We start from the raw sequence: 24,657 nt of genomic DNA on the forward strand, positions 1-24,657 counted from the left end.
GTTTTTTCTGTCCCTAAACTGCCGCCGGGTCACCCCTTTATATATTTAGGAGGATCCCGGCTGGTCTACAGAGTCCCGAGGCTGGCTCATACAAGTGTCCGCCTCGGTCTCTTCTTTCTTATCTTACAATGCAAGTTTATGCAATCATGGTGGTTTACTATCATGGGCCCTAAACCGCCTGTGGGCTCTGGGCCTCCAAGCTTCATCCATAAAGCGCCATCTTCCGGGTTTCCTTGGGCTTCAAAACTGAAGGTGAACCGGCCCCTCCTGCGCGGTTTACCCTCAGTGGTTATATCCTCAACACCAGCTATGGCGTTTCTTCAGCGGAGCACTTGAATACTCTAGGAGGCCCATTCAGACTGGGTCAGGAACAGCGGTGTTGTCAATATAGAACCATTCGGAAGGCCACTCTTCAGAAGTCTTCTTCGGCGTGCCGGACAGGTATCCGTTCCCCACAATGCGCCACACTTCGGCTCCTCCCACTTCGAATATTGACCCCCCTTGATTACGAGGGACGAGGCAAAACAGTCTTCTCCATAAATCAAAATGGGCCTCGCAACCTAGGAATAGCTCGCATAGAGCAACATATCCCACAATGTGCAGGATGGAGGCAGGAGTGAAACTATGCAGTTGGAGGCCATAATACTCTAGAAGCCCTCAGAGGAAAGGATGGATTGGAAATCTGATGCCTCTTAGCAGGAAGGGTACAAAGCATACTCGTTCCCCCTTGGATGGATGGGGAATGTTCTCCGCCTGAACCCCGCCAGTGAAGGACGTCAGCCCTGCTCGTACGGGGACTAAATCCGTGGGAGGAAGAAAGCCCTATTTTTGCAGCTTCACCAACTGACTATGAGATACAGAACATCTCTCCCAATCACCCTTTTTGGAGTTGTGGGGACGAGAGGAAGAGCTGGGAGCGCTAGCCATGTTGGGGTGGTTCTGCTCAGCAAGCTCTAAGGGTTTTTTCCGTGAGGTTTGGAATGGATCTGAGATCTATTCTCTTTAAATAGGCACCTTTCTGGTATGGTCAGGGTGGTATGTGTAAAAATACCCTGACCTCTTGTATTCACTCGACATGTCGAAGCTAAATTCAGGAAGGCGGGGAAGCCGAGGGGTACGACATTAAATGGAAAGCCGAATACATCGCTTTGAAGTCATCGGAGGAGGAACCCGCCTTGCAATACCAAAGACTATCTGCGCGCCGGACACCTCATCATTGAAGTCTGGTTCGGGGGCTACTGAGGAGTCCTGGACTAAGGGGTCCTCGGGCGTCCGGCCTATTAGGCATGGGCCAGACTGATGGGCTGCGAAGATGCAAAGACCAAAGACTCTACCCGTGTCCAGATGGGACTCTCCTTGGTGTGGAAGGCAAGCTTGGCGACCAAATATGAAGATTCCTTCCTCTATGACCGACCTTATGTAAACCCTAGATCCCTCCTGTGTCTATATAAACTGGAGGGCTAGGTCCGTAGATAGACCTGCATAATCATAGTCAGACAGGCTAGACTTTTAGGGTTTCGCCATTACGATCTCGTGGTAGATTAACTCTTGTAATACTCATATTCATCACGATCAATCAAGCAGGAAGTAGGGTATTACCTCCATAGAGAGGGCCCGAACCTGGGTAAACATTGTGTCCCCCGTCTCCTGTTACCATCGACCTCAGACGCACAGTTCGGGACCCCCTACCCGAGATCCGCCGATTTTGACACCGACATAAGCCAGTAGTGAAACCTATGGCCCCCGGATCTCTTTATTATTATATTGCATCCCTTTTATTTACATCGTATCTTGTTTACTATTTTGCAATCTTTACTTTCCAATCTATACAACAAAAATACCAAAAATATTTATCTTACTATCTTTATCAGATCTCACTTTCGCAAGTGACCGTGAAGGGATTGACAACCCCTTTATCGCGTTGGCTGCGAGGTTCTTGATTGTTTGTGCAGGTACTAGATGACTTGTGTGTTATCTCCTACTGGATTGATACCTTGGTTCTCAAAAACTGAGAGAAATACTTACGCTACTTTGTTGCATCACCCTTTCCTCTTCAAGGGAAAACCAACACATGCTCAAGAGGTAGCAAGAAGGATTTCTGGCGCCGTTTCCAGGGAGATCTGCGCCAAGTCAAGACATACCAAGTACCCATCATAAACTCTTCTCCCTCAAATTACATTATTTGCCATTTGCCTCTCATTTTCCTCTCCACCACTTCTAAAATGATTTTCGAAAACCTTTGCCTTTTCTCTCACCCTTCTTTCCTTCGATCTTGTGTTACCATGTACCTTCTTTTTGCTTGCATCTTCACTTGCTAAAAGTTTATGGATCCTCATGACTTGCTAATCTCTTTAAGAGATCCAATTATGATGAACCTATTGCTAGTGAGTTGAGTGCACTAGATTATCTTTATGAGGTTTTGCTTGAAATTCATGAATCTGAAAAGTGTGATGAATTACTTTATGAAGTGATTCATGATAGATCTTTGAATAAAAAGCATGATTGCAATGATTTTATTATAAATTCTATTGATGTAAATTGTGCTAATAATATAAAAAACCCTAAGCTTGGGGATGCTAGTTTTGCTATGTCCTTTATTTGTTTCAATGATCATGATTGGGGTGATTCTTCTTTCGATCTTGAAAATTTATTTAAGCCCCATGAAGAGTGTTAACTTTGCATGCATGTGGATCGTGCTAAAAATATTTTATGTGATAGCTATTTTGTTGAATTTGCTTATGACCCACATATAATTATTATGAGAGAGGAAAATATGATTGTAGAAATTTTCATGTTACTAAATTACCTCTCGTTATGTTGAGATTGCTATTGTTTCTTTCCGCTTCCTTGCATATGCTAGTTTTTGCTTGCTATGATTTGTTTGCCTATAATATACCTATGCATAGGAAGTATTTTAGACTTAGATGTGTTTGTCGCGTGTTTCATGATGCTCTCTTTGTGCTTCAATTCTTGTCTTTAATGTGAGCATCATTTAAATTATCAATGCCTAGCTAGGGGCGTTAAACGATAGTGCTTGTTGGGAGGCAACCCAATTTTATTTTTGTTCCTGTTCAGTAATAAATAATTTATCTAGCCTCTGTTATGATTGTGTTTTTTATGTTTTAATTAGTGTTTGTGCCAAGTAAAGCCTTTAGGATCTTCTTGGGTGATTGTTGTCTGATCTTGCTGAAAAAACAGAAAGTATGCGCTCACGAAAATAATATTCATTTTTTACCAGAGAGCGATAAAATACCAATTCCAACTGCAGTATATCAATATACAAATTATTTATGTCTTACTAATTTTTCAGAATTTTTGGAGTAACAGAAGTATTCAAAACCTGAAGATTGATACAGACTGTTCTGTTTTGACAGATTCTGTTTTTTGTGTGTTATTTGCTTATTTTGATGAATCTATGGCTAGTATCGGGGGGTATGAACCATAGAGAAGTTGGAATATAGTAGGTTTAACACCAATATAAATAAATAATGAGTTAATTACAGTACTTTAAAGTGGTGGTTTGTTTTGTTATACTAACGAGCTCATGAGATTTTCTGTTGAGTTTTGTGTTGTGAAGTTTTCAAGTTTTTGGGTAAAGATTTGATGGATTTTGGAACAAGGAGTGGCAAGAGCCTAAGCTTGGGGATGCCCAAGGCACCCCAAGGTAAAATCAAGGACAACCAAAAGCCTAAGCTTGGGGATGCCCCGGAAGGCATCCCCTCTTTCGTCTTCGTCTATCGGTAACTTTACTTGAGGCTATATTTTTATTCACCACATGATATGTGTTTTTCTTGGAGCGTCTTGTATGATTTGAGTCTTTGCTTTTAGTTTACCACAATCACCCTTGCTGTACACACCTTTTGGGAGAGACACACATGAATTGGAATTTATTATAATACTCTATGTGCTTTACTTATATATTTTGAGCTAGATAATTTGGCTCTAGTGCTTCACTTCTATCTTTTTAGAGCACGGTGGTGGTTTTATTTTATAGAAATTATTGATCTCTCATGCTTCATTTATATTATTTTGAGAGTCTCTTAGAACAGCATGATAATTTTCTTTGGTTATAAAATTAGTCCTAATATGATGGCATCCAAGATGGGTATAATAAAAACTTTCATATAGAGTGCATTAAAAACTATGAGAAATTTGATACTTGATAATTGTTTTAAGATATAAAGATGGTGATATTAGAGTTGTGCTAGTTGAGTAATTTTGAAATTGAGAAATACTTGTGTTAAGGTTTGTAAGTCCCGTAGCATGCACGTATGGTAACCGTTGTGTGAAAAATTTGAAGCATGAGGTGTTCTTTGAGTGCCTTCCTTATGAGTGGTGGTCGGGGACGAGCGATGGTCTTTTCCTACCAATCTATCACTCTAGGAGCATGCGCATAGTGCTTGGTTTTTATGACTTGTAGATTTTTGCAATAAGTATGTGAGTTCTTTATGACAAATGTTGAGTCCATGGATTATACGCACTCTCACCCTTCCACCATTGCTAGCCTCTTTTGTGCCGCGCAACTTTTGCCGGTACCATAAACCCATCATTTACCTTCCTCAAAACAGCCACCATACCTACCTATTATGGCATTTCCATAGCCATTCCGAGATATATTGCCATGAAACTTTCCACCGTTCCGTTTATTATGACACGCTTCATCATAGTCATATTGCTTAGCATGATCATGTAGTTGACATCGTATTTGTGGCATGGCCACCTTTCATAATATTTTATACATGTCACTCTTAATTCATTGCACATCCCGGTACACCGCCAGAGGCATTCACATAGAGTCATATTTTGTTCTAAGTATCGAGTTGTAATTCTTGAGTTGTAAGTAAATAAAAGTGTGATGATCTTCATTATTAGAGCATTGTCCCATGTGAGGAAAGGACGATGGAGACAATGATTCCCCCACAAGTCGGGATGAGACTCTAGACGAGAAAAAGGAGGCCATAAAAAAGAGAAGGCCCAAAAAAAGAGAGAAAAAGAGAGAAGGGGCAATGTTACTATCCTTTTTCCACACTTGTGCTTCAAAGTAGCACCATGATCTTCATGATAGAGAGTCTCTTATGTTCTCACTTTCATATACCAGTGGGAATTTTTCATTATAGAACTTGGCTTGTATATTCCAATGATGGGCTTCCTCAAATTACCCTAGGTCTTCGTGAGCAAGCAAGTTGGATGCCCACCCACTTACTTACTTTTGTTGAGCTTTCATACACTTATAGCTCTAGTGCATCCATTGCATGGAAATCCCTACTCACTCACATTGATATCTATCGATGGGCATCTACATAGCCCATTGATACGCCTAGTTGATGTGAGACTATCTTCCTCCCTTTTGTCTTCTCCACAACCACCATTCTATTCCACCCATAGTGCTATGTCCATGGCTCGCGCTCATATATTGCGTAAAAGTTGAAAAAGTTTGAAAAGGCTAAGTATGAAACAATTGCTTGGCTTGTCATCAGGGTTGTGCATGATGGGAGCATTTTGTGTGAGGGAGATGAAGCATGGCCAAACTATATGATTTTGTAGGTATGAGCTTTCTTTGGCTGAGAAGACATAATTGCTTGGTTAGTACGCTTGAAGTATTATTATTTTTATATCAATATTAAAATTTTGTCTTGAATCTTTCGGATCTGAACATTCATGCCACAATAAAGGAAATTACATTGAAAATTATGTTAGGTAGCATTCCACATCAAAAATTCTGTTTTTATCATTTACCTACTCGAGGACGAGCAGGAATTAAGCTCGGGGATGCTTGATACGTCTCCAATGTATCTATAATTTTTTATTGTTCCATGCTATTATATTATCTGTTTTGGATGTTTAATGGGCTTTAATATGCTCTTTTATATTATTTTGGGACTAACCTATTAATCGGAGCCCAATGCTAGTTTTTGTTTTTTTGCCTATTTTAGTGTTTCGCGGAAAAGGAATATCAAACGGAATCCAAACGGAACGAAACCTTCGCGAGGATCTTTCTTGGAACAAACGCAAACCAGGAGACTTGGAGTTGAAGTCTAGAACTCCGTGAAGCTTCCACAAGGCAGGAGGGCGCGCCCAGGGGGTAGGCGCTCCCCCACCCTCATGGGCCCCACGGAGCTCCACCAACGTACTTCTTTCACCTATATATACTCTTATATCCTAAAAACATCAGAGGGAGCCACGAAACCACTTTTCCACCGCTGCAACCTTCTGTACCCGCGAGATCCCATCTGGGGCCTTTTCCGGTGATCTGTCGGAGGGGGATTCGATCACGGAGGGCTTCTACATCAACACCATAGCCTCTCCGATGATGTGTGAGTAGTTTACCACAGACCCTCGAGTCCATAGTTATTAGCTAGATGGTTTCTTATCTCTCTTTGGTTCTCAATACAAAGTTCTCCTTGATGTTCTTGGATATCTATTCGATGTAATACTTTTTGCGGTGTGTTTGCCGAGATTCGATAAATTGTGGATTTATGATCAAGTTTATCTATGAATAATATCTGGTTCTTCTCTGAATTCTTATATGCATGATTTGATATCATTGCAAGTCTCTTCAAATTATCGGTTTAGTTTGGCCTACTAGATTGATCTTTCTTGCAATGGGAGAAGTGCTTAGCTTTGGGTTCAATCTTGCGGCGTTCTTTCCTAGTGACAGTAGGGGCAGCAAGGCACGTATTGTATTGTTGCCATCGAGGATAAAAAAGATGGTGTTTATATCATATTGCTTGAGTTTATCCCTCTACATCATGTCATCTTGCTTAAAGCGTTACTCTGTTCCTATGAACTTAATACTCTAGATGCATGCTGGATAGCGGTCGATGTGTGGAGTAATAGTAGTAGATGCAGAATCATTTCAGTCTACTTAACACGGACATGATGCCTATGTTCATAATCATTGGCTAGATATTCTCATAACTATGCGCTCTTCTATCAATTGCTCGGCAGTAATTTGTTCACCCACCGTAATACATGCTATCATGAGAGAAGCCACTAGTGAAACCTATGGCCCCCGGGTCTCTTTCTTATTATATCGCATCTCTTTTATTTACATTGTATCTCGTTTACTATTTTTCAATCTTTACTTTCCAATCTATACAACAAAATACAAAAAATATTTATCTTACTATCTTTATCAGATCTCACTTTCGCAAGTGACTGTGAAGGGATTGACAACCACTTTATCGCGTTGGTTGCGAGGTTCTTGATTGTTTGTGCAGGTACTAGGTGACTTGCGTGTTATCTCCTACTGGATTGATACCTTGGTTCTCAAAAACTGAGGGAAATACCTATGCTACTTTGCTGGATCACCCTTTCCTCTTTAACGGAAAACCAATGCATGCTCAAGAGGTAGCAATGACCATAGAAGGTTTTATTCATGTAAATAGAACAATAATTATTCTTAGACTTAAATGAATAACTGTATTGCAATAAACATGATCCAATCATATATATGCTTAGCGCAAACACCAAATAACATTTATTTTAGGTTCGACACTAATCCCGAAGGTAAAGGGAGTGTGTGATGGTGATCTTATCAACCTTGGAATCACTTCCAACTCACATCATCACCTCGCCCTTAACTAGTCTTTGTTTATTTTGCAACTCCCATTTCGAGTTACTACTCTTAGCAACTGAACCAGTATCAAATACTGACTGGTTGCTATAAACACTAGTAAAGTACACATCAATAACATGTATATCAAATATACTTTTGTTCACTTTGCCATCCTTCTTATCCGCCAAGTATCTAGGGCAGTTCCACTTCCAGTGACCATTTCCTTTGCAGTAGAAGCACTCAGTTCTAGGCTTGGGTCTAGCTTTGGGCTTCTTCATGGGAGCAGCAACTTGCTTGCTATTCTTCTTTAAAGTTCCTCTTTCTTTCCCTTTGCCCTTTTCTTGAAACTAGTGGTCGTGTTAACCATCAACACTTGATGCTATTTATTGATTTCTACCTTTGCTGATTTCAGCATCGCGAAGGGAATTAGTTTCATCATCCCTTGCATATTATAGTTCATCACTAAGTTCTAGTAACTTGGTGATAGTGACTAGAGAACTTTGTCAATTACTATCTTATCTGGAAGATTAACTCTCACTTGATTCAAGCAATTGTAGTACCCAGACAATCTGAGCACATGCTCACTGGTTGAGCTATTATCCTCCATCTTGTAGGCAAAGTACTGTTAGAGGTCTCATACCTCTCGACACGGGCATGAGTATGAAATACCAATTTCAACTCTTAGAACATCTTATATGTTCCGTGGCGTTCAAAATGTTTTTTAAGTCCTGGTTCTAAGCCGTAAAGCATGGTGCACTAAACTATTAGGTAGTCATCATACCGAGCTTTGTCAAATGTTCAGAACGTCTGCCTCTGATCCTACAATAGGTCTGTCACCTAGCGGTGCATTAAGGACATAATACTTCTGTGCAGCAATGAGGATAATCCTCAGATCATGGAGCTAGTCCGCATCATTGCTACTAACGTCTTTCAACATAGTTTTCTCTAGGAACATATCATAAATAAAAAGGGGAAGCTATACACGAGCAATTTGTCGGATCACGAGTTCTGGCAAACCCTTGAGGTTCAAACACTGGGGTGCGCGTGAAGGTTTTCTCCCTATCGATCCACGCCCTAGCTCTCTAAGATCTCGCAGATGAACTCGACGAACTCACAACATAGAAAGACACAAGATTTATACTGGTTCGGGCCACCGTTGTGGTGTAATACCCTACTCTAGTGTGGTGGTGGTGGATTGCCTCTTGGGCTGATGATGAACAGTTACAAGGGGAAGAACCGCCTCCTGAGGTTGAGGTGCTCTTGTGCTTGGTGGACTTCTGATGAGGTTGATCCTCTCTCGTTTCCTCTCTCTTCTCCTCTCTCTCCCTTTTTTCCTTTTTGTCCCCCTCCACTATGGTGGCTAGTTCTACTTATATAGGCCCTGGTCCTCTTCCCAAATATTGAGCGGGAAGGGAGCCAACAATGGCCAATTCGAAAGGGGACAGCTAGTACAAGTTATCCGGACAAAAGGTGGTCTTCGCCTGCCAAAGGCTCTGGTGATGACGCCGTCTTGGGCTCCATGGTGACCTCCGTCCTGTCTTCCTTCTGGTCTTGGTCTCGTTGCACCAATATGGAAACCTTTGCTTGATGCCTCGGCACTCCGCGCCTGTGCTTGCCCCTTGGCACCAAAGAGAAAACAAGGACACTGCGTGCGCTGGCGCCCGCCTGGTCTCGATCGTCATGGCTCACGTCACGAGGACCTCACAAGGTTTGCCTTGCCTTGGTCTCTCCGCCCCTCGTGAGCCTGCCTGGCGTGGCCGCTCCTGAGGAGGTATTGCGCCGTCCGTCTCGCGAGGCTTGGCCCCTCGCGAGGGTCTTGAATGCCTTGTCGATGAAGATGGGTTGTACAGACCTGCCAGCCCAGCCACGCCACGCCGTGGGCCGCAGGAAGGCAAGTCTGGGGACCCTCGTTCTCAGGATGCCGACAGTAGCCCCCGGGCCCAAGGCGCGCTCGGGCTTGGCTTCAAGGTGAAGCCAAAGGGTCAAGCGCGGAGCGCCGCGGGCCCCCAAAGCCTGCGGGCTCGGTTGACGCGTGGCGGTTGATTGGACATGGGCGTCTCCGGTTCCCCATGCTGCCTCGGCAACTGCCCAACTTGACAAAAAGGCTGGTGCGGACAGTGCTTGTCTTCATTGCTACTTCCTCGCCTTGCTTCAAATCCCCTCTCTCGCTTCTTGCTGCCGGAACTTCCAGATCCGCTTCAACTTCGCTCCGCATCGGCGACCAATGGCGTCACGCAAGGTCAAGTCCTCCTTGGCGCCAGCCTCGTTCGAGCCAGCCCTCGATGCGCCCAACGTCACGGAGAAGAACCTTGCCGCCACGTGCTTGCTGATGGCGGGGGCGAGCAATGAGAGGGGGAAGACAGAGCTCAGGCTTTCCTCCGACGAGCCGGAGCCTGAGGGAAGCACCTTCTTCCCTTTCTTCACGAGCAGCATTGCCGCTGGGTTGGTTCCCCCCTTTTCTGATTTCTTTTTTGAGGTCCTCAACCACTTTGGGTTGCAGGCGCTGCATCTCCATCCCAACTCCGTTCTTCTCTTGTCCATCTTCGCCTACTATTCCAAGGCATACCCGGGCGTGATGCCGTCTGTGGCACTGCTGCGCCATTTCTTCTTCCTCCACATCACCGGTGGCCACATCTTCGGGTGCGCCAACTTCATCGCGGCCGGCCAGGCCAACTCGATCTCGAACACCGGGAAGAGGGTTGACAACATCAGGGCCAAATGGGTCATGATGAGTGCCAAGTGCGCCCGTCCATGCTTGGAACTGCCGACGGAGGTGCCCCAGTCTAACAAGGGGTGGTCTCGTGTTGAGCTCACCGATGAGCGGGCGTCGTTGGTGCTGGAGCAGAAGGCGAATATGAGGGAGGCAGAGCTCAATGCCAAGGCGAAGGTCCTGGCCGAAGACCGCGAGGCCTTCTCGCTTCTTGAGAAGAGGTCCAGCGTGGCGCTGAAGTCACTATACGAGAAGGGCCTGGAGAAGCTGCTGACCACCGACGAGGATGGCCCTGCTCAGCTGCTTCCCCACTTGGTGAAGGCGCTTGAGGAAGTCGTGGAGGCATCGGTCCTATGCCTGAGGTGGAGGCTCGTGCCCTTTCTTCGCCTGCGCTGATGCGTGTCTTCAGCCATCTATACCTTCGCGACCCCAATGCTTGTCTTGACGAGCTGCTGGAGCCTGTAGCTGACGAGCATTGTGCGGCCGCTGCCGCTGCCGTGAAAGGTCAGGTGGAGGCCCTGTTGAAGAAGTTCCGCGGCTTCGCCCTTGCTCCCTTGACCGGCGATGCTGCCGATCCTGCAGATGATGGTGTCCAGGAGTGACCTGCGAGTGCTTTCCTATTTCATTCCTGCAATACGTATCAGGCCTCGTGGAGGCGTTAGAGCTTTCATTTGATGTTGCGAGTACAATATGTCTTATAATATTTGCTTTGAGGTTTTGCGATTTTCTTTCTATTTTCTTTGTGTTCTGCGTTGGCAGAGCCCGGCCCCGCGCATACCTCAACCACCGTTGGGCCGACCGGAGACCAGGACAGACCAAGGAGTGAGGGGCTACGTGACCAGTTAGGCTCCTGAGTCGTGATGCTCAGGAGTCCCCCTTGACGTGCAAACAGCTTACAGCGAGAGTACGCGAGGATGGGTTGATGTTCTACGTCGGCAGAGCCCGGCCCCGCGCATACCTCAACCGCCGTTGGGCTGACCGGAGACTAGGACGAACCAAGGAGTGAGGGGCTACATGACTAGTTAGGCTCCCGAGTTGCGATGCTCAGGAGTCCCCCTTAACGTGCAAACAATCTCTATACCTTTGCCCTCGCCGAGGCTCGGCTCGGGAGGGGCGTGCGACGACCAGGTCCAGGAGACCTGGCTGGGTGGCGTACGCTTGGGCGTGACCCGAGCGTAGCCCCCATGCGCAGCCCCCTCGCGCGGCTCTCCCGAGGGGAGGTGTTGCGGTGAGGCCGGACGCTGAGCTTTGGGGCTCCCTGAGGTTGGTACGACTACGAAGCCGCCCTCAGTTGTTTATCACCAGCACAGAGCATAGTGCTTCCGCTTGTGCATGGGCATAGCCGCTCCTCGGCAGTGTCGACGGCCAGCGCGGAGCATGGTGCTTCCACATGTGTGTGGGAGGTGGCTCCCTCTGAGGAGAGCCCCCGGGGCGTGTACAGCCCCGCCCTAACACGTGGCTTGCACAGCAGGGCTCGACGAGGTGTATCTGGGCACTCGTGAGCCAGCGCGGGACTCATGAGGCCCTACCTCAAGGCGGGTTGCGCCTAGTCTTGGTTCTTATTTGCGGTGCCGGACCTGCGAGGTGGTCAGACAACCTGCGCCGAACGAATCTCCTGAGGTTATCGCGTGAGAAGGCCAAGCACCAACGGCCTCAGGAGGTGACGTAAACGGGGCCGGCCCGCCAGACAGAGCTCAGCCATTGGATTTATCAACACTGCAGGACGGACCCGAACACAGACATCATGCTCAATTTACTCACGCGAAGGGTCCTGAAGAAAGACGGCCGGTGCGCGGTCCCCATGATGGGTGGCGATCGGGCAAGTAGTAATCATAGGTAGATCGAACATAGAGTAGCAGGCTTAAGCAAGTGCATGAGAGATATGTGCCACTGGGTCAGGCCCGAGCGACTTGGGGATGATGCAGCCCGAGGGGCTCCCCCAACAAGGTAAGCTAAAGACATAAGAAAAGGGATATATGCCACAGGGACGGACCCAAGTGGCCTGGGAATGATGCAGCCCGAGGGGCGCTCCCAGCTGAATGAACTTGGAAAGATGTCACCTGGTCATGTTGACGAAGGAGGGTTGAGGCAGCTAAAGGTGCATGGCGAAGGGGTTGCTCCTCACGAGCCTCCGGAGCTCTGAGCCTCGGCAGGCTCTGGAGGCTCAGGTGGTTCCTTGAGGACCGTCTCCATCTCCATCAGGACGGCGTGGTGCCTGGCTTCCTAATCTGCTAGGATGCGTCACAAGTTGTGCTAGTAGGCGGACGATACACTTGGCATGCCAAAGGGCATGTGAACGTAGCTGTGTGGTGGGCCCTCGCAGCGTCCCACGCGCGAAGGCCAGAAAAGCTCCTGAGAATCGGCCCTGTTGAGCCCTGGAACATCGATGCAAACATGTAGCTCGGCATCCTCGCTTGGATGGGAAGCTGCGTCTCGTGAGCGGCGGTCCCCGCGCATGGACCTTGCATCTTGCAACTCCTGGGTGGTCTTGGTGATGAACTCCTGAACGATGGGCGATCCTTGCCCTGTGCCCTCCTGAGGGAAACGTGCCGTGAAGCACACCTCCAAGTGGTGCCCGAGTGCCTCCCTCATGATGTGGGCAAAGTATGAGGCCTTCCAGAAGAAAGCCCTCGAGCCCTGCCCGAGAAGGGCGCCGGGCACGCCTTCCTATGCGATGGAAGGAGACGCCCCTGGAGTGGGCGCTGATCCTGATGAGGCTTCGGCTGTGGCGTCACCCTCCTGAGGTCCTGCGCGTAGCAGCTGCTTCTTCTTCTTGGGGATGGCCTCAAGAGGGCCCTCGGCCTTGCTGTCGGGGTCGTCGGTTGCTGCAGCTTGGAAGGCACGCTCGAGAGAGAGCGTCGCATCTCTTTCTTCACATGGGACCGTGATGATCCCACTGATTCCCTGCATCTTGAGGACATTGTAGCCGTGATGGGTCACTGCCATGAACTTGGCTAGGGCTGGATACTCAAGGATGGCGTTGTACGGCAGGCGGATGTGCGCGATGTCGAAGTCGATGAGCTTGGTGCGGTAGTTCTTGCGTTCCCCGAAGGTGATAGGGAGGCGGACCTGCCCTATCGGTGTGGTAGAACCGTTGGTCACTCCTGAGAAAGGCTTGGTGGGCTGAAGCTGGTCATACGACACTTGGAGGCTGTCGAACGTGTCGGCGGACAAGACGTTGAGCCATGCGCCGCCGTCGATGAGGGTCTTGGTAACTTGCACATTGCTGATGACTGGGGAGCAAAGCATCGGGAGGGTGCCAGCGGTAGCTGCGCACTTGAGCTGGTCTGCCAAGTTGAACGTAATGGGGCACTGGGACCATCTGAGCGGGCACGTGGCTTCGAGCTTGGGGAGGACTGCATTCACTTCACGAGCAAACTACTTGAAGATACGCTGCGAGGCTGGGGCCTGGGCTTCGCCCAAGATGCAGGCGATAGCGCGTGGCTCTTGGAAGCCCCCAGCTCCCTCGTCCTGATGGTGTTCGTCATTCCTTCTTGGCGGTGGTGGCAGCAGAGGGAGTCCGGCATTGCCTTGAAGACGACCCTCATGAGGATGATCCCTCCAGGCGCCCTCGCGAGGCTGGTCCTGCCAGCCATCCTCACGAGGTCGATCGCGCCACTCCTAGCGCGGGCCACGGTCGTCCCAGCGTCTGCCACCACGTCCTCCTCCTCGGCTGTAGCCCCGGTCGCCGCGCTCGAGGCGTCGATCAAAGCGCCCTTCGCGAATGGCCCTGAGCTCTTGACAATCGCTGGTGTTGTGGGTGTTCAGGTTGTGGAAGGCGCAGAACGGACGGCTGCCCTTGGATGACTCTGGTTGGTCTCTGCCACGCCTGGTGTCTGGTTCCGCTGCGAGCACGGCTGCTCCCTTGCGCTTCATGTCCTTGGCCTTGGCTTTCTTCTCCTCTGGGTCCGCAGTAGGGAGCTCGAGGAGAGGGAGGCGCCCCTCCTCAGCTCTAGCACACTTGGTCGCGATGTTGAAAAGCTCCAGGGTCGTGCACAACTCTTCATGGATGGCGAGCTCCTCCTTCATCTTGACGTCGCGGACGCCATCAGAGAACGCAGAGATGATGGCCTCATCGGTCACCTTGGGTTTCTTGATCCGTGCGTTGTTGAAGCGCTGAATGTACATTTGCAGGGTCTCTCCTGGCTGTTGCTTGATGCGGCGCAGGTCGCCCGCGACCGGGGGGCGATCGCGAGTGCCCTGGAAGTTGGCGATGAAGCGGGTGCGCATTTCGTCCTAGGAGGAGATTGAGCCCAGAGGTAGGTTTAGGAGCCAGGAGCGGGCGCCTTCCTTGAGAGCCACGGGGAACTAGTTCGCCATGACCTTATCGTCCCCATTGGCCGCTTCGATGCTCAGCTCGTTGAGTTGCAAGAACTCCTCGGGGTCGGGGGTGCCGTCGTAGCGAGGAGGCAGATCTGGCTGGAACTTGCCCGGCCAGGCGACGCTACATGGCTCGGGGGTGAAGGCGTGGCAGCTAGCTGTGGTCACCGGGACCCGCCTTGGGGGTGGAGCTTGGTCTTGATGGGGTCCGTGCCCTGCCGCTACAGGTGGCGCGCAGAATTGCCGCAGCAGCCGGTCCTGGCGTGGTGGCGCGAGGAGCGGCGGAGTGTTTTGTTGCGGCCGAGGGACTTCTTGACAGCTTCTCTCTTCACGCGCGGGCGTGAGCCGTGGTGGGTCGCGTTGCGAAGCCGCGCGTCTTGGTGCCAAGGCGCCGTCTTGGGGCTGAGGTGGTGGAGGTGCTCCGTGAGCTACGTCGCTCATAGCTCACGGAGGGCGAGGCGGAGAGAGGGACCTTGTAGGGGAGCCCCCTGTGGCGCGGATTCGGCGATGCGGTCGAGCCAGTCCTCATAGAGGTCGTCGACCGGACGGTAGCACAGGAGCTCATGCGCCATGAGGAGCGCAGCCCGCGCATCCATGGGAGGGCCACGTGCATGGGAAGAAGAACCGGCCGGGTTCAGCGATGGAATGGCGGTGCGACTGTCCCGCTGCACCGAGGGGTGTAGCGAGGATGCTTGCTGCTCGTTCCCCGCCGAGCCGGTGGCGGCAGGCAATGGGGAACGATGAGGCGGCCCGCCATCGGGAGCCGTCTGAGCAACATGGGCGGCGAGGGCAGCCCGGCGCTCGGCACGAGCGCGGCGAGTGTCTTCCATGGAGACGACGAAGCGACGGAGCATGAGCGACGGAAGGAAGCTTCAGCGCACCCCTACCTAGCACGCCAAATGTAGGATCACGGGTTCCGGCAAACCCTTGAGGTTCTAACACTGGGGTGCGCGTGAAGGTTTTCTCCCTATCGATCCATGCCCTAAATCTCTAAGATCTCGCAGATGAACTCGATGAACTCACAACACAGAAAGACACAAGATTTATACTGGTTCGGGCCACCATTGTGGTGTAATACCCTACTCCAGTGTGGTGGTGGTGGATTTCCTCTTGGGCTGATGAAGAATAGTTACAAGGGGAAGAACTGCCTCCTGAGGTTGAGGTGCTCTTGTGCTTGGTGAACTTGTGATGAGGTTGATCCTCTCTCGTTTCCTCTCTCTTCTCCTCTCTCCCCTTTTTCCTTCTCGCCCCCCTTCACTATGGTGGCTAGTTCTACTTATATAGGCCCTGGTCCTCTTCCCAAATATTGAGCGGGAAGGGAGCCAACAACGGCCAATTTGAAAGGGGACAGCTAGTACAAGTTATCCTGACAAAAGGTGGTCTTCGCCTGCCAAAGGCTCTGGTGATGATGATGTCTTGGGCTCCATGGTGACCTCCGTCCTGCCATCCTTCTCGTCTTGGTCTCCTTGCACCAATATGGAAACCTTAGCTTCATGCCTCGGTACTCCTCATCTGCGCTTGCCCCCTTGGCACCAAAGAGGAAACAAGGACACTGCGCGCTGGCGCCCGCCTGGTCTCGATCGTCATGGCGCATGTCAGGAGGCCCTCGCAAGGTTTGCATTGCCTTGGTCTCTCCGCCCCTCGTGAGCCTGCCTGGTGTGGCCGCTCCTGAGGAGGTCTTGCGCCATCCGCCTCGCGAGGCTTGGCCCCTCATGAGGGTCTTGAATGCCTTGTCGATGAAGATGGGCCGTACAGACCTGCTAGCCCAGCCACGCCGTGGGCCGCAGGCAGGCAAGTCTGGGGACCCCCGTTCCCAGGACGCCGACGCAATTGATCTGCAACATAAATATGCAAATACTATTAGGACTAAGTTCATGATAAATTAAAGTTCAATTAATCATATTACTTAAGAACCCCCACTTAGACATCCCTCTAATCATCTAAGTGATCTTGTGATCCATATCAACTAAACCATGTCCGATCATCACGTGAGATGGAGTAGTTTTCAATAGTGAACATCACTATGTTGGTCATATCTACTATATGATTCACGCTCGACCTTTCGGTCTCATTGTTCCGAGGCCATATCTGCATATGCTAGGATCGTCAAGTTTAACCTGAGTATTATGCATGTGCAAAACTGGCTTGCACCCGTTGTATGTGAACGTAGAGCTTATCACACCCGATCATCACGTGGTGTCTCAGCACGAAGAACTGTCGCAATAGTGCATACTCAGGGAGAACACTTATACCTTGAAATTTTAGTAAGGGTCATCTCATAATGCTACCGTCGTACTAAGCAAAATAAGATGCATAAAAGATAAACATCACTGCAATCAAAATATGTGACATGATATGGCCATCATCATCTTGTGCCTTTGATCTCCATCTCCAAAGTACTGTCATGATCTCCATCGTCACTGGCATGACACCATGATCTCCATCATCTTGATCTTTATCAACGTGTCGTCACATGGTCGTCTCGCCAACTATTGCTTTTGCAACTATTGCTATCGCATAGCGATAAAGTAAAGCAATTATATGGCACTTGCATCTTATGCAATAAAGAGACAACCATAAGGCTCCTGCCAGTTGCCGATAACTTTAAAAAAACATGATCATCTCATACAACAATTTATATCTCATCACGTCTTGACCATATCACATCACAACATGCCCTTCAAAAACAAGTTAGACGTCCTCTACTTTGTTGTTGCAAGTTTTACGTGGCTCCTACGGGTTGAGCAAGAACCGTTCTGATCTACTCATCAAAAACCACAACGCGGTATAGTGATTGCTTTCTGATATTCAGAAAGAACCATGTTCATTGAATCCGATTCAACTAAAGTTGGAGAAACTGACACCCGCTAGCCACCTGTGTGCAAAGAACGTCGGTAGAACCAGTCTCATGAACACGGTCATGTAATGTCGGTCCGGGCCGCTTCATCCAACAATACCGCTGAATCAAGAAACAACTAGTGACAGCAAGCAATATGTATATACACATGCCCACAACTCCTTTATGTTCTACTCATGCATATAACATCTACGTATAAACAAGGCTCTGATACCACTATTGGGGAACGCAGTATTTCAAAAATTATCCTACGATCATGCAAGATCTATCTAGGAGATGCATAGCAATGAGAGGGGGTGTGTCTACATACCCTCGTAGACCGAAGCGGAAGCGTTAAGTAACGCGGTTGATGTAGTCAAACATCTTTGCGATCCAACCGATCAAGTACCGAACGCACGGCACCTTCGCGATCTGCACATGTTCAGCTCGGTGATGTCCCTAGAACTCTAGATCCAGCTGAGGTCGAGGGAGAGTTTCGTCAGCACGACGGCATGGTGACGGTGATGATGAAGTTACCGATGCAGGGCTTCGCCTAAGCACTACGACAATATGACCGAAGTGTGTTTATGTGGAGGGGGGCACCGCACATGGCTAAAACAATTGTCAACTTGTGTGTCTGTGGGGTGCCCCCCCTCCCCGTATATAAAGGAGTGGAGGAGGGGGCTGGACGGCCTCCTATGGCACGCCCCAAGGGGGGGAATACAACTCCTACTGGGAGTAGGTTCCCCCCTTTCCTAGTCCAACTAGGAGGGGGGGAAGGGAAGAGGGAGAGAAAGGAAAGGGGGGTCGGCCCCCTTCCCAATTCAGATTGGGCTTGGGGGCGCGCCCCACCTTTTGGCCACTTCCTCCTCTCTTCCACTAAAGCCCATGTAGGCCCATTAAGCCCCCAGGGGGGTCCGGTAACCCCCGGTACTCAGGAAAATGCCTGAACTAATCTGAAATATTTCCGGTCTCCAAACATGACCTTCCAATATATCAATCTTCATGTCTCGACCATTTCGAGACTCCTCGTCATGTCCGTGATCACATCCGGGACTCCGACCAACCTTAGGTACATCAAATCATATAAACTCATAATACCAATCGTTATCGAACGTTAAGTGTGCGGACCCTACGGGTTCGAGAACTATGTAGACTGTTGGGGAATGCAGTAATTTCAAAAACATTCCTACGCACACGCAAGATCCATCTAGGTGATGCATAGCAACGACAAGGCAGAGTGTTGTCCACTTACCCTCGTAGACCGTAAGCAGAAGTGTTATGACAACGCGGTTGATGTAGTCGTACGTCTTCACGATCCGACCGATCCTAGCACCGAAGGTATGGCACCTCAGTGATCTACACACGTTCAGCTCAGTGATGTCCCACGAACTCTAGATCCAGCTGAGGTTAAAGGAGAATTTTGTCAGCACGACGGCATGATGACGGTGATGATGAAGTTACCGACGCAGGGCTTCACCTAAGTGCGACAGCCTGGGTTTTGCCCTTTCTTATTTGCTTGATTTTTCATTTGAAATTTTTTGAAACTTGGAGTTTCTGAATCTTTTCATATGGACTTAAACACTTGGGCATCCTTGGCTTTCACCCAAGTGCTTCACTTCCCTCCTAAATCATCATTTCACTTCTGACCCACCAAAAAATAATCTTTGGAATATTTTTCTTAAATGAAAAATATTCATTTTCTTTCCAAAAACCCTAAGCCAGATCTGTTTGCTTCAGGGCAACCCCAATTTTTATGGCTCAGAAAAATCTGAGATAATTCACAAATATTCTGTGAACCCTAGTGCACCTTCCTGAGCAAAAATATTTCATCACTTTTTGGAATATTTTTGCTACAGAAAATATTTTCTATTCTGGACAAAAATGGTGGTTTCTACAGCAACTACCATTTTACTTGCTCCATTTGACCTGAACTTTCTTGTGCATCTTTACCTTAGTAACTTATCACTAGCCTCCAAAGCACAGCTTCAAACTCCAAGCCATTTGACCACAGTAACATAACGAAGTTACTGACCAGAAACTTACTTGGTGTGTGAAAACTTCTCTACTGCACCTGGATCCAAACCAAACCGTGGTAACACTCAAAACTACCATGAACAACATGCCAGACATTGAGTTTTTGCTTAGATCGACCTGATGTCATTGTTCACGCGGTGACCACGGTTCGTCCAGGCGTGTTGGCATGCAGCCGACGCGCTATGCGACACGCCCGAGCCTCTGTTGCTCGCGTGCTCGCTTCCCCGCCTGCCCAACCATGCCAACCCTCGCCACCATGATCGTCTCAACGTTCTTAACTCCTCCCTGGCGCTCGCCGACGCCGGAGCTTGCCGCAGCGAGCACAGGCAAGGTCCGACCAGCCCAACAATGCAGAGCGCACTGTGCTTCTCGCCATCCTCTTGATCTTGTGCTCTTCTCCACCCGCCCACAGTGGCTGCGTGACCTCCGTCGCCTTCTCCCCCTCTCACTGACGCCGCTCGTCACCGGGCGCCGTGGACAGGTGTCCACCGGCGGAGCCCGGAGCACCCCCGCCGCTTGCCTATAAATAGAGCCCTCCCCAGCCTCCTCAAGCACCATCCAGCACTCACACACACCCCACGATCGAGTAGGAAGCCGGAGCCCGGTCGGGCAGGCCTCGGGCCGCCGTCCCCGAGCTCGAGCTCGCCGGCGATCCCCTCTGGTCACCGCAGTAGCTCCAGCCCCTCCAAGGCCTGGGCGACCCCTCCAGGGCCTCCGCCTCTCTCCGGTGAGGCCGTCTCGCCCGCTTGGAGCCCCTGGAGTGGCCTCTTCTCGCCGTCTTCCTCAACTCCGGCGACCTCCACGTCTGCCTCCGCTTGCGAGGTTGATTCTGACGCCGTCCGACCACCCCTAGCTACGCTACGGGTACAGGCAGGTGCGCCTCAACCCCCTCTTGCCATCCCTCCCTCTCGTTTGGGACAAGGAGCCCTCGTCACCGGCGAGAGCTCCCGCGAAGTCACGGCCCCCTCTGTTTCCCTCTCCCTCTTCCCCCACCTGACTAGCGAGGCCCGCTAGTCAGCCACTCAGTATGTGCGCGAAGCGGTACGAGTGGTGGCGCCCCTGGGCTTTACGCCTTCGACGTCACCCCCCAGTCTATTTCTTTTATTCAAATTCATTTGAATTTACAGAACACTTCAAATAGTTATAACTTTTCAACCATAAGTCCAAATGAATTGATTCTTTTTGCATTGTGTTCTTTGATAAGAAATCTAGCAGCTCACCAAAGATGAGATTTTTCTGAGCTGTCTAGAATTTCTGGTGAATTTCAAAAGTGTTCTTGATATTTTCTTTTTGTGTTTAAAATTATTTTCAGAAGGTGAAGCTTGTCTTGAGGATCACCAGGAGGCTTGTGAACCTCATCTGCACTAAGGCAAGCCACAGCAACATTTTCTTGGTGCCATTTCAATAATTGTGATTCTCTTACTTGAATCAAATGATTAATCCATGCATTTAAATGATTATGGAATTATTTATATTCTGTTAAATATTGGTTAGTTGTTATACTTGATTTACAGAATGGGTGAAACTAGTTTAGTGGATAAAGCAAGATAAGATTTATTTGAGGTGATGTTAGAAATAATTTTGTTATGCATGTTAGCAATTATTTAAAGCTATATTTTTGCCCTCTTAGATTGATAAAATTAGTTAGAAAATGTTATTTTAAATACTTGTTTAATCATATTACTTGTCTTGCAGAATGTTTGAACCCAACTTAGTGATAAAGAAAGCAAGAGTTGTTGATAGTGAAATCTTTTTGACAAGCATATGAGAAATTTATCGGAGTTACTTTCTTTCGTAAGAAATCAATAAAACTTGTTGCAAAATAGTTTGGTTAAGTTGTGAGTTATTTGAGCAAGTAGAGTAATTTGAGTTGTTGACGTTATGCTTGGTGTGTATAAGGATGACATCGGTCATTTTTTTATCACTATATGATGCATGTGTTGTTTTGCATTTCATGGCATGCTATGACACCGGTCATTTTTAGTTTAAAGTTAAACCTGAATATAACTCAACTTGAATACACCGTTGACTGGGTCATGGTGCCGCTGAATCGAGTTTCTTTCCAGTGCAACCACATTTGCCTTTGTGGGAAGGATTTGATTCGGTCCATTGACACGGCCTCTGGTCGGTGCCACAATCTAGGGAAGGTTATGTCGTGCTTGCCCTGGCCCGGTAAGCGGACATAATCTTGTGTGCTCGTTGATGAGATTATGGTATCGAGTCCCTGAGTGGGAGTGTTTTGAGCACGACAGTGGTCGGGGTGTCTTTGGTAGACACGGGGCCACCCAGGACCAACCCGTTGGGGATTTGGGTCGGAGTGGCCGGGAGAGTGTTGTGGCAATGGAGGGGTTTTGACGGAATGCCGTTGGTCCACCCGAATGGGAGTGCGAGGCCATGGGTTCCGTGGTGTGGGTACAGTGTGCTACCTCTGCAGAGTGTGTAATCTATCGATAGCCGAGTCCACGGTTATGGACACCTCATAGTAGGTCCCACCATGAGTCAATGTTTAATAAAAATTGCACACTAAGATATGAACTTTGCATTGTTGATTTATGGCAGAAAGGCCATCGAGGCATTTGGGACCAAATGATGGTCGTGGTTGTGATTGCTGTAAGGATCACGAGTTGTTCTTGAGAATGACCACTTTGGTGGTGTGTTTGTGATCTAGAGATGATCACGGTTGGTAAGCTGTCCTGAGGGACGTTCGAGCATGATCACAACATGTTGACATATAGTGTTGCATTTTTAATAATTGGTTAAATATCATGATATTGTTTGTCATTATGATTATGACTGTTGTGAGCTTGCTAGTACATTCAATGTACTGACCTGGCGTGTCATGCAGATTTTAGGAAAGTATCGTTGGAGAGGAGCGTTGTTCGAGTCTAGATCGTGTCCACATCGGTGTCCCTATGATATGGAGCTTCCGCCACGACGTTATTCTGCTGCCACGTAGTTGTTAGGGTCGAGGCCCCTTTATGTTCACTAAATAATGTAAATATTGTTCAGCCGCATCGAGTGTGCCGCTTGGCCTCGATAGCTGTTGTAATGTAACTCTGTTCCGCTAGGATCAATAAAGCGGTTGTTATTCTGTACCAAGATGTTGTGTGTTGCTAGAAGACATGGTCTCTAGGCTGACAATGCATGGTAAACCGGTCGCTCTGAGCTGTGGTGCCACAACGGTTGGTATCAGAGCCGCGCTGACTGTAGGCCATGCTAGACTACGACGCGCTAGATACGAGTTTTAGTTGAGTGTCGGTAGTAATTTGTGCTGATTATTGAGTTGCATGCATTTGGTTTATATATTTTTATGCTAACCTGCTAATGGTTGTGGGTGTAGATGGCTCCGGTGTCGTATCCGTACCAGTTGCAGCCGATGCCGTACACGTCACCGCACCTCCTTCGCAACGTGTGGCGTCGGCTGTACCCTCTCGGAGATGACCCAGCCTATCGTGTGTACCAGGAGCATCTAGCTGATTCAGTATATGAGTATCACGCAGTGGTCACTCTGCGCACTAGTTCTGATTCCAGCTCTTACACTCGCACTTCTCGGAGCGGTTATGCCTCCACCGCATCTCAGGCTGTCCAGTTTGCTGCATTCGAGGTCCTTGTCGAGCTTCGCTACAACGAGGTCCGAATGCAGAACCACCTAGGTTTCTACTACTATCCATCTCTGCACGACAACGGTCGTGTCCATTTCCCTCTCATTGATCCGGAGTCTAATAGTGTTGCTAGCCACCTTGCTCGTTATATCACTGCTAGCTATCTCATGATCCACGAGCTGGCTCGAGAGCTGACTCGTACTCTTACTGCTTTAGCCACTACTTTGGTCACTTCTAGATCCGCCACTACTCCGTCTTCACTGGGATTTACCCTTTATGTCCCAGTCAGTTCTAGCTCCCCTATTTCGTCGGTTACTCCCCCGAGTAGCACGGGCGTCTCGGCCGCGAACCCTCTCAGTACTCCTGTCGAGTGGGTCTCACTTCTCGCTACCCATGTAGCCCCGATGCTTCATCCTACCCCTGCCCCTGAGGGAGATCCCTCGAGGCAGCGTCATCGTGTTACCTTTAACCCGGAGGTTTCCGTTAACCACGTCAGTTCGGGATCCGAGACCACTTCAGGGGAGGATGCCGCAGCACCAGCAGAGCAGTAGTATCTTTGAGTATTTGCAGTTGTCTGGATGATGTATGGATGTAGTCGTACGAGTCATGATGTTTCATTGCCTGTATGAGAGTAGTGAACCAGTCATGTTGTTTACTTTTCATGTATGAGTCTATGTATAATTATGTTGAGACTTTATTCGCCGTATTTTTTGCTCTTCTGCTTTCTTCCGGGATTTGTCGCTGGCTTTTCCCCAATTTTATTTTTGGGTGTTTCTCGTCTCGATTGTGTTGTCTTGGAAAAAATTCACAATAGGATGACGCGGGGAGGCAGCAGTAGCAACGTTCGTGAGGGAACTCCTGTTCGTCATTCCGCACGACAGGCAGGACATTCTCCCGAGCCGTATGTTCAGCCACCACGTCCACCGCCTGATCCTCCCTCCACCGAGCAAAGTCTGCGTATGTTTGAAGAAAAAAGGAACAATGATCTGATTGAAATATTGAGAAGTGTTCAAGCTATGGTTGGACAGAATGGAAACCAGAATGGTCATCGCTCAAAGCTGTCAGATTTTCAGAGGACCAATCCACCCAGTTTCAGTTAGATTGTTGACCCAATGGATGCAGACGATTGGTTACACACAATGGAGAAAAAGCTTGAGATTGCATGTACTGAAGGAAATGATAAAGTTCCATTTGTAACTCATTACCTTGAAGGCGCAGCTGCCATATGGTGGGAAAATACAAAGGCCATGTGGCCGATTGATGAGGAAATCACCTGGGAGAAATTTAAGGATAAGTTCCGAAAATATCATATCCCTACTGAAGTTATGAAGGCCAAGCAGCGTGAATTTCTCGCGCTCGTCTAAGGAAATCAGTCTGTGGCTGAATATCTGCAAAAATTCAATCATTTGGCCCGTTACTCTCTGTATGACGTGGCCACCGAAGAAAGGAAGATTGACAGATTTCTTGGAGGTTTAAATCCACAACTTCGGTGTGCTCTCAGTATGTTTGATTTCACGGATTTCCAAACTCTGGTGGACAAGGCGTTCATTGCTGAACGGGAGCACAAGCTTATATCCGATAATAGGCCTGCTAA

This window comes from Triticum dicoccoides, chromosome 1A (assembly GCF_002162155.2).
Source record: "Triticum dicoccoides isolate Atlit2015 ecotype Zavitan chromosome 1A, WEW_v2.0, whole genome shotgun sequence".
NCBI lineage: Eukaryota > Viridiplantae > Streptophyta > Magnoliopsida > Poales > Poaceae > Triticum > Triticum dicoccoides.